The sequence below is a fragment of the Peromyscus eremicus genome, chromosome 10, assembly GCF_949786415.1.
Source record: "Peromyscus eremicus chromosome 10, PerEre_H2_v1, whole genome shotgun sequence".
Classification (NCBI taxonomy): domain Eukaryota; kingdom Metazoa; phylum Chordata; class Mammalia; order Rodentia; family Cricetidae; genus Peromyscus; species Peromyscus eremicus.
Window position 1 is genome coordinate 59,900,595 of NC_081426.1, and position 9,804 is coordinate 59,910,398.

The window sequence follows — 9,804 nt, forward strand, 5'->3', positions numbered from 1 at the left end:
CTTCCGCCAATCTCTTAAGCTAAGGAAATTCTAACATCTCAACCTGTAAGGACTTTCTGCCTGGCAGTAGCTCCTCCACAGCTGTCTAGTGTTTTTGTGTATCTGTTTATCACCTTCCTTGTTCCGTGGCTGTGGCTACCTGGAACATGTTCAGAGAAGACCGAATCTGTGTCCTGGACCATGGTCACTCAGAAGACCGAATCTGTGTCCTGGACCATGGTCACTCATCTTTGGCTAAGAATAAGCTGTTTTTTTTTTTTCCCCTTGAATGCAAATCGTTGCTTTACAACTCTTGGTACAAATGTAATAGAGCCAAGCACTTGCACAGTCCTTTGTAAGTAACACTCAGTAAACATCTTGCTCCGCTCTGTGGTCTAAATCATCGGACAGTGACTTTGCTGCTGCCTGTTCTTGGGTGCCTTACAGAGTCTGCTAGGATGGCAATTACATTCCTGCTTTAAATCTTTTTAGATATTTACTCTTATCTCAAAAATAAGAGGTGGCGAACTTTTGAAAGCCAAGGGGCTGTATGTGGACAGGGTACATTTTTGATTGGCAGGATGTCAACTCCTTGAGCCATCCAGAATATAGCTTTTAAATAATAACTCAGCCATGGGAAATGCTTTTTATTGCACCAATTTCAATGATATTTAATGAGCTTCTGATTGACTGTTTGATCTCCCAATGTTTTGTGCTACTTTTAATTCATTTCGTATAATAGAAAAAAAAGTAATTGGAATAAAATTTTGTGACAAGATAATGACCTTCCACTTTGAAATTAAATGTCTGATTAGCTTCAACATTTTAATGCTGAGATGCTGCAGCAGCAGGCGGAGTGTGCGTACTGTCTTTCCATGGAAAGTGACTGAGGAATGGCTTTGTTTATTGTAGAGCTGGAGGGTGTGGTGGCTCTGGAATCAGACACATAGGCCTGGAAGGGAAGGACGCAGTCTGACTGAACCGGTGACTGTGGTTTGTAACAACTCTGACACGTGGTTGTACAAACCATGCTTGGCTGGCAGAGATGGAGATCTCACTATCTCCAGATACATCATCCATTCACCCAGGTATTAGTCAAAAATACGTACTGTGTGTCCACTATGTGTTAGGTGTCTTTATGGGTTCTGAGGGATGTAATGGTGAAACAGATTCTGGGGGCCACTGAGGGAATGAGGAGCAGATAATAAATTAGTCACCAGGTTAAAAATATTTGTTGAGAGACATAATTATTGAGAAGAATGGGGTAAGAGTGTTCTCATTCATATTATCTCTTTTTCTCTCATGTTACCCAGGGAGCCTCAGACTTGCTATGTGGCAGAGGATGACCTTGAACTTCTGACTCTTCTATCTGTACCTCTCAAGTGCTGGGATTATGGTTGTGAGTTTTTGTACTGATGGGGAGTCGAACTAGGGCCTTGTGTTTGCTAGGTAAGTACTCTATCACCTGAGGCACACCCTGAAACCTGTGTGCTGATTAGTTTTATGTCAGCTTAACATAAGATAGAGGAGTCGTTTTGAAGACCAGACCCCAAATGCACCTAATAGGTGCATTTTCTAGATTACAGATTGATGTTGGATGGCCCAGCTCACTGTAGGTTGTGCCAGCCCTGGTCCTGTGGTTCTGGGTGCTGTAGGAGAGCAGGGCTGAGCAAGCCACAAGGAGTAAGCCAGTAAGCTGCACCCTTCCATGGCTTCTGAAACAGTTCCTGCCTCCAGATTCATGTTCTGACTTCCTTTGATGATAGAATGTGATGTAGAAGTGTAAGCCAAATAAACCCTTTCCTCTCCAAGTTGTGTTTGGTCATGGTGTTTCATCAGAGCAGAGGAAACCCAACTAAGACAACGGGCGTTAACTTTGACAAATGGCTGATAGTTCACTTTGGGAGAAAACCAATCCATAAGAACAATCCAGGCTAAAGGACAACAGGTACCATGCCGTTAGATGGGGTGATTGGAGGAGCAGAAAGGCAGGCAAGAAAGAGGTGAGGAGTGTGAGGCAAATGGCAGACGTGGGTGGGTCTGAGTGCAGGTGTAGGCTGAGCAGAAGAACACCAGGACTCGTTCTAACTGCGGTGGGGACTCGGGCGGGGGGAGTTAAGCTGGGGAGTGACATGACCAGGTTTGCGTTCTTAAAAACTAATTTTCAGGAAAGGTAGAACCATAACTCTTATACAGACACAAAAGCAAAGGTGTTAAAGATTTTATTTGGCTTACTTGGTAGCCTCATGGTTTCAAAGGAAATTATACATTAGTGTAGAATAAAGGAAGGTTAACGAATGTATAGATTTATTTTCCAGGGGAAGCGGGCAAAGGGGGGAGCCTTTTCCGATGCCTAACATTTCTCTAAGCTTGAAAAGTTAAAAACAAAACAGCGAGAGACATTGGGAGAGTCCCGCCAGGGGACTACAAAAATGAGGATCATTCCACGTGACAGTGTTCCGATGAAACACAGTGGTTTTTGTTTTTTCTGCAATGTTTTTTAGAAAAACAAAAGCATTTTTAAGATTATTTTAGATTCACAGGAGGTTGAAAAGATGATATAAAGAAATTCCAGGTACCTTTCATCTATTTTTTGCAAGGAGTACACCGTGTGTTCCTCTCGATATGTGTACTTTGCATGAAATCTATGTCCTTTTGAGGTTTTTCACTTAGTTTAATATCCTTGAGACTGACCTGTGTATGTTGTATGCATCAATTGTTGCGGGATGTCTTTCTGTACGCTGTGAATATGTGTTACTCCCATTGACTAATAAATAAAGCTGCATTGACCTATGGCAGGGCAGGATGGAACCACGTAGGAAAATCCAAGAGAGAGAGTGTAAGGAGAAACTAGAGTAAAGGGAGACGCCAAACCACCCCACCGTCCAAGGAGCAACATGTAATGGGATGCCACCGAACATGTGGGGATACAACAGTTAATAGAAATGGGTTGAGTTAGGTTATAAGAGCTAGCTAGTAAGAAGCCTGAGCCATAGGCCATACAGTTTGTAAATAATATAAGTCTGTGTGTTTTCTTGGGACCAAGTGGCTGTGGGACTCCGGTGGGAAAGATTGATCCCCACCATGGGGCCAGGTGGGGACCAGAGAAACACGGGGCCTTAGGCCGGGTAGGACGGGAGAAACTTCCAGCTACAATCAATAGTTTGTTCCTTTTCACAACTGAGTAGTAATCTGTGGTGGGGATGTACCACAGGCTTTTGGTCAGTCCTCTTTTGAGGGACTGTTAACAGTTTGGGGCGATGACATATGCGCCCGCTCTGAACAAATCGTGTGGGGTTTTTGCGTGGAGGTAAATTTTATTCTCCGGGGCCAAGTGGCTGAGAGTGGGATGTGGGTGTGCCTCACTGTGTCTTCTTACTTTTTACAGGATCTGACTGTCAGAAGAGACAGTTCGTTTCCAAACCAGCCGCTTCTGGGTGACCGTGCTTCTGCCGGATGTAGTGACACACGCCTTTAATCCCAGAAGAGCCAGGTGGATCTCTGTGAAGTCGAGGCCAGCCTGGTCTACAGAGCGAGATCCAAGACAGCCAGGGCTACATAGTGAGACTCTGTCTGTCAGACAAAAACATAACAAAAACCCCACACATATAATCGGCTTCCATTCTCCCCTCCACTGTCGTGTCCGTCCATCTGTCCGTCTGTCCCCGCCCCCTGTATCCCGGGTGAAATGCAGAGTTGCAGTTGCTGACGAAAGGTCTTCATGATCTACGGCCGCCACCCCGGTCTCTCGAGGCCATTCCTTCTCCCTCTCTGTTCCTCTCCCCACTCCAGTCTTACTGGTCTTTTCAAACAGGGAGAAGGTATCTTACTGGAAGTGCACTTTCCCAAGGTGTCCATCCACACAGCTCTTCCATATCTTCTGTAGACTTCGCTGTGGCATCCCTGCTCATTGAGGCCTTCACTAGGTTCCCTGCTTACAGCTGTGACCCTGCACACACACACACACACACACACACACACACACACACACACACACCCCTTTCTTTCTGGTACTGGCACTGTCTCTCATGCTCTTGAGAGGAGATTATAAGCCCTTACGGGAGGTTTGCCGAGTCCACAGTGTATAGAATAGTGCCTTGCACACGGTAGAGGCCTGGTGAACTTGCTGTGTGAGGGAATGAGTTTAAGGGCTGTGGAAGCAGTTGGAGGAAGCGCTAGGTGGACATGGGACAGAGTGGCAGTCGTCACACGAGGAGGAGGAGAACACAGACGCACACGTTCTGTTGTGTTCAGCTCTGAGCAGTGGAAAGGTGGTCTCTGTTTTGAACTTAAATTTTCTCACTTGCTTCGCCTGCCTTGTTGGCCCTTCCGATTAACCAGGGAGGCTCAATCTTCTCCTCATTCTCTCTTCCGAATGGAGTCTGTGGCAGTTTCCTCTCCTTTCTGTAAAGGAGGGTCTGTAGAGCCTGTTTGGGAAAGTGATACCTTTTAAAAGAGCGCATAAGGGCAGTCGGTTTTTAAAAATCAAATTGCTGTTTCTTTTCACTAATAGTATTCTAGATTCATGAGAGAGGCCCAGGTCCCGGGATCCCCTGAGAACCGGAGCCCAGGCCCTGGGTTCTCAGAGCCTAGGACCCAGGTTCCCCTGAGAACTGGAGCCCGGGCCTCAGGTTCCCAGAGCCTAGGACCCAGGTTCCCATGAGAACTAGAGCCCAGGCCCCAGGTTCCCAGAGTCTAGGACCCAGGTTCCCGTGAGAACTGGAGATGGTCTGATGCCGAGTAGACATGCATGCTCCTGAGATGTTATGAGCCATCTGCCTCCATGTTCCTTCTGCCTGTTCAGTTCCTGTGTCCATTCATCCTGGTGGAGCCTGCCTGTTCCTTGCTAGTCGGCATGACCCCAGAGGTTGTCAGCTGTGTGCAGAATGTATTTTTTTATCAGATTCTGAAGTGTCGGCATTGATTGCCATTGCCTAATTGGGTCTTGATGATGGATCGTTTCATCCATGAACACCCCCCATATTACAGTGTGAGCATCACTTCCCTTGAAGCCAAGAGGACGGGGGAACAAAGAGTTGAAGAGATTTCTCCACACTCACAGCCAATTTGAAGAGTTTAACTGGAAATTCTTCTATTTAACCAAAGTAGCCAGCATCCCTGGTGAAGATGTGTAAATTTAACCTTTTAGTCTCTTATTCGTTACTTTCCTTCAGTTCTTAAAGAAACATCCCTCTACCCCGAGAGCAGAAATCACCATGAACAGAAATATTCAATGTCTGGGATATTTAAGAAAACAAACGGGATGTTGAAGCGTTGGAAGAAAAAAGAGAGTTTAGAAGATAGATAGCAGAGTGATAAACTGTGTGTGAGCCAGTTCTCAGGTTACTATGGCAAGATCAGTTTCCCTGGCCTCTGCTAGCTCTCTCCCTGCCTAAGGACTGTATTGTAATTGAATGATCAGGTCATACTCAGTTGTAGTGTTTAAGCCAAGGTTTGATCTCACAGTCACAGGAGCATGGCCTTCCACAGAGAGGGTCCTGGAGTGAAGCAGTGAAATACATCCCTAGATATTGGCAACTTTTGGTTTTGTGATATCACATAGAATATATAAATTAATCCATGCCATTTGTCCCACGGCCCAGAAAGCAACTGGGTTTTCTGGCTGCTGGGGTATTTCATAGCTTGCTAACAAAGCTGCTGTGGAAACCAATAGAAATACGTTTTCATGGCAAAAAAATTAATTTTGTTCTAAGTAATTTTTTTCACTATCTAGGTTGCTAGATGCTTCGGGTCTGCCTTCAGGGCTAGGAAATACGCTATTTTGTTCTAAATCTCTTCTCTGTCTTTGTAAAGCAGCTGGTGTTGACTTCGAGAGTTGCATGAAGATTAAAAATGACTTACTAGGCAGTGAGATTGCTCAGGGGGTGAAGACGCTCGGTGCTAACCCTCATGACCCGAGTTCAATCTCCACAGCTCATGGGACAGAAGGAGCGAACCGACTCCTGCAAGTTGTCCTCACACACTAAAATAAATAAATTAAAAAAAAAAAGAATGAGTTACTATTTCTTTCCACTCAGACTTCTGGGGGTTTCTCCTGACCATTGTGACATCAAAGGTGACTGTTGACAAGGTCTTAGCTGCTTTGTTTTCTTAGGCACTTTACGAGCTTCCTAGGGCTGCTGGAGCAAAGTACAACAGACAGTGTATTGAACAAGATTTATTTTCTTAGGGTTCTCGGGGTTAGAAGTCCAAAACCCAGGCTGCATGCCATATTGTGTACATGTAGCCCAGACACCCAAGAAGGCTGAGGCAGGGTCACTAGAGACCAAGAGATCAAGGCCAGTCTGGCGAGCACAGCAAGACCCTATCTGTATTATTGACTTTTATTCTTGTTCTGAACACAGTACTTGACCAAAACACTTTAAAAAGGAGGAAGAACTTATCTGGTTCACAGTCTTAGAGGGTTTGGTTCGTGATTGCTTGATCCTGTGTGCTTGGGCAGAGCAGCATGGCTCCAGCAACAGGTGGAGAGCATGTGTGAGAAGAGAGCTGTAACTTCATGCTGGACAGGGAGCAGAAATCGATACAGGAAGACCCAAGAGCAAAATAAGACACCCCTCCTCCCCCGAGAACGTTGACAGACTTCACACAACCGGCTCCACCTCCCATCCTCTGGCTCCTTTCAATAATGCCATTATATCAAGAACCCACCAAAGAATCAGCCCACTCTTCAGGTCGGCACCCTTATTATCCAGTGTTCTCAGGAAACCCACTGCTTTTTCCCAGCCCCACCATCAAAAATCATGGGCAGCAAAGTTAGTCTAATTTGGGCCCTTAGAAAAATCACTAAAGACATGCTTAAATATAATGAAATCAGCCAGTCTAACTGTGTGGGAAAGAATTTTGAAAATAGTGATAATTGGACCTCTTTTCTAGGTTAAAATCAAATCTCTGGGATGACACCTTGGCATTGGTAGTTTAAAAATCTCTCTAGGAAGCTAGGTATGGTGGCTCATGTCTAGAATCCCAACAGTTGGTAAGGCTAAGGTGGATTGCCATGAGTTTGAGGTGAGCCTGGGCTACAGAATGAGAACTGTCTCAACAAAACTAAACAAAACAAAACAAAAACCCCTTTAGTCTGGCTGGCTGTTCTGGTGTTCACTGTATAGCCTAGGGTAGCTTCAAATTCATAGCTATTGGCAGCCTCCTGCCTCAGCCTTCTCAGTGCTGAGGTTATAGGTGTGTGAGCAACCATGCCTGACTACACAGTTATTTTCAGAACCACTGTTTGAAGTAACAGCATTGTACACATCCAGGTATAGGCTGATCACTAGGAAGACCAGGATGCACTTGGGATACCTGGGCACATTGTCATTTGTGACTAAATACACATCTCTGAGGAGAAAGGTACTGCAGTTAGAGAGCAATCACATTTTCTTCATGTCTGTGCTAGGGACAGAGCCCAAAAGAAAGAAATGAGTTCAATGCAGAGGACCGAGGCTCCAAGGCAACATGTTTATTGGTATAAAAGAAGCCGAGACCTTTCTAAGAGAGGGATATGCATTTGGCACAGGTGGGCGCCTTCCGTGGGAGGTCAAGGCAGCAATTTAAATGTTTAGTTCTTTATATTATTACACTTGGTTGCAAGGGACAGAAATCCAAGTCAAACTAGATTTAAGGCAGAGGGAATTTATTGGGTCCTTCCATTCCCAAGGTTTCTAAGGAAGGAAGGAAGGAAGGAAGATGTCTTTAGGACGAGAAAAAGGCTCACCCATTGCAGAATTCTTTCTCTCCATCTAATTTCTCACCTCTCAATCAGCACCCACAGTCCACGACAGAAAGACAGCTGCCCCAGCTGTCCTGGAACCTTTCACTATTGACTGAATCATTCCATGGGTAACCTGGGGTCCCCAGGACAGCCTTGGGACTGCATATGGGGAGATAGGGTTTCCACACCAAGGAATCCTGGGTAGACAAACACACCTGCTTTCTCCTGTATCTTTGAGAGAAAGGAAATGAAATGTTTCTCTTTCAAACTTGAATAAAAACCATTTCCGAGAGTGATAAAAATGTTCCCTCAGCCGAGTAGATGGCCTCCTGTGCAATTGTAAGGCAGAATGAAGGGATAAAGGCCATGGATGTCAGAAGTGGTGATCAGATGAATTTTGGTTTTGCTCTCCCTAGTTGGAGGAGTTCAGAGGGGTTGATTCAGACTAGTCTGTTCACCGACACAGCAGTGCACGCAGACTGTGCTCTTTACACTTGGGCCTGTCACCCAGGCCGTGCCACCCCTGGAAAGTAGCTTTCCTTAGGTCTCCTCTCCTTTAATGAAAGAGCCTAGTTTTCACCCCCCTTGGGTGTCCAGGCTCCCAGGAAGGTCGTCATCTGTGGACTCAGAAGATGAAGACAGACTTCGGGGGGTGTTACTTCTGTCTTAGAGAACCCGACCCTTGAACTTAGGAGCACACAGGTCTTCAGAGCTGAAGCTAGCGTAGGTGTTCCGGACTTCACAGAACTACTTTCAAATACGGATTTGGTTTCCTGTGGAGTAATGTTGAGAGCACCCCCACCCGGTATGAGCTTATAAACTGCTGCATGCAGTGGGGGAGTGAAGTCCAGTGGTAGAGTCTGGATTCGGAGGTTGTGGACTGTGCTAAGCACTCTTGGGAGAAGCAGTTCCACGGAGAGAGAGGTTAGGAGCCTGGCCTTCTACAGCCACATCGACTGCTTCACGCAGCAGGTTTGGGTTCCTGTGTCACTGAGCTGGTGTCCCCATCTGTGGAGGGGACAATCCTAGTGTGTGCTTGGCCATGTTGTTCTGAGGAACCTGATCAGTGCTCGGCAGGGCACGGAGAGCAGTTAGCAAAGATTAGCTCTTCCTCCTTCCTCCAACCTCCTCCCCCTGCTCCTCCCTTCTCCAACCCCCTCCCCTTCTCTTCCCTCCTCCAACTCCCTGCCCCGCCCCTCCCTCTGCTCCTCCCTCCTCCCCCTGCTCCTCCCTTCAACCCCCTCCCCTTCTCCTTCCTCCTCCAGCCCCCTCCCCTTCTCCTCCCTCCTCCAACCCCCTCCTCCTGCCCCTCCCTCCTCCAACCCCCTCCCCCTGCTCCTCATTGGCCGATTCAGATTAAGTCCTAGGTGTGTGCCCCAGGGCTTCTGACAGTCAGCATATGCTCCTGGCCGTTCCACAAGCCGCACAAAGTTCTTAAACTTGGGAACCAGATCCCCGGATGCAGATTCTCATTCCACCCCTGTGTGGGATATCCTGCGTGTGTTGTATAACCCTAGATGGGTTAGGCATGACACTGCATCCATTTTCCAAGCGGAACCACAGTGACCCCTCGAGCCCCACTCTTACATGGGATGAGTAGTCCATGATTGCCTGCTGTCCCTACCCCCTGCCCGAGGGGAACACAAGGAGGGTAGGTGAGGCCACTTAGAATCTACCCTGGTCTTTATTTGCCCCGCTGGCTGGCAAGGTTTCAGTAAATGGGTGACACCCGCCCTACACTGAGATTTCTGAATCTCCTAGTTTGGCCCTGTCTGGCTCCCAAGTATTTGCTATTCTGGATTTCAGAAAATAGTTCAGTTGCCAAAATTGGTTGAAAGAGCTACTTTGAACTGCTTTGCAGGGTCGTTCTAACAAGTCTCCTTCACAGAGGCGTCCTGCAGGATAATGTTTTGACAAGAGCTGAGGACTTACAAAGTTAACATCAGGAGACCTCTTCTGCTGTCCCCTCCCAGGAAAACAGACATTCCCTAAGTCTCCCTCCCAAACCGGAGGGGCAAGATAAATGAAGGCTTGGATCTCCGTCAGGGAATCTCACACCCAGGTATCCAGAAGATGGAGACTAACACCTCAGGTCC

General features: G+C 46.8%; 1 long non-coding RNA gene across 1 annotated transcript; it reads left to right on the top strand.

The window, feature by feature from the left end:
* The first annotated feature begins 350 nt into the window (after positions 1-350).
* On the top strand, positions 351-5,957 carry LOC131921229 (uncharacterized). Its single transcript, XR_009381903.1, has 3 exons — positions 351-1,067; positions 1,293-1,428; positions 3,368-5,957. It is a non-coding gene; the product is annotated as an uncharacterized LOC131921229 (long non-coding RNA).
* Positions 5,958-9,804: the final 3,847 nt, after the last annotated feature.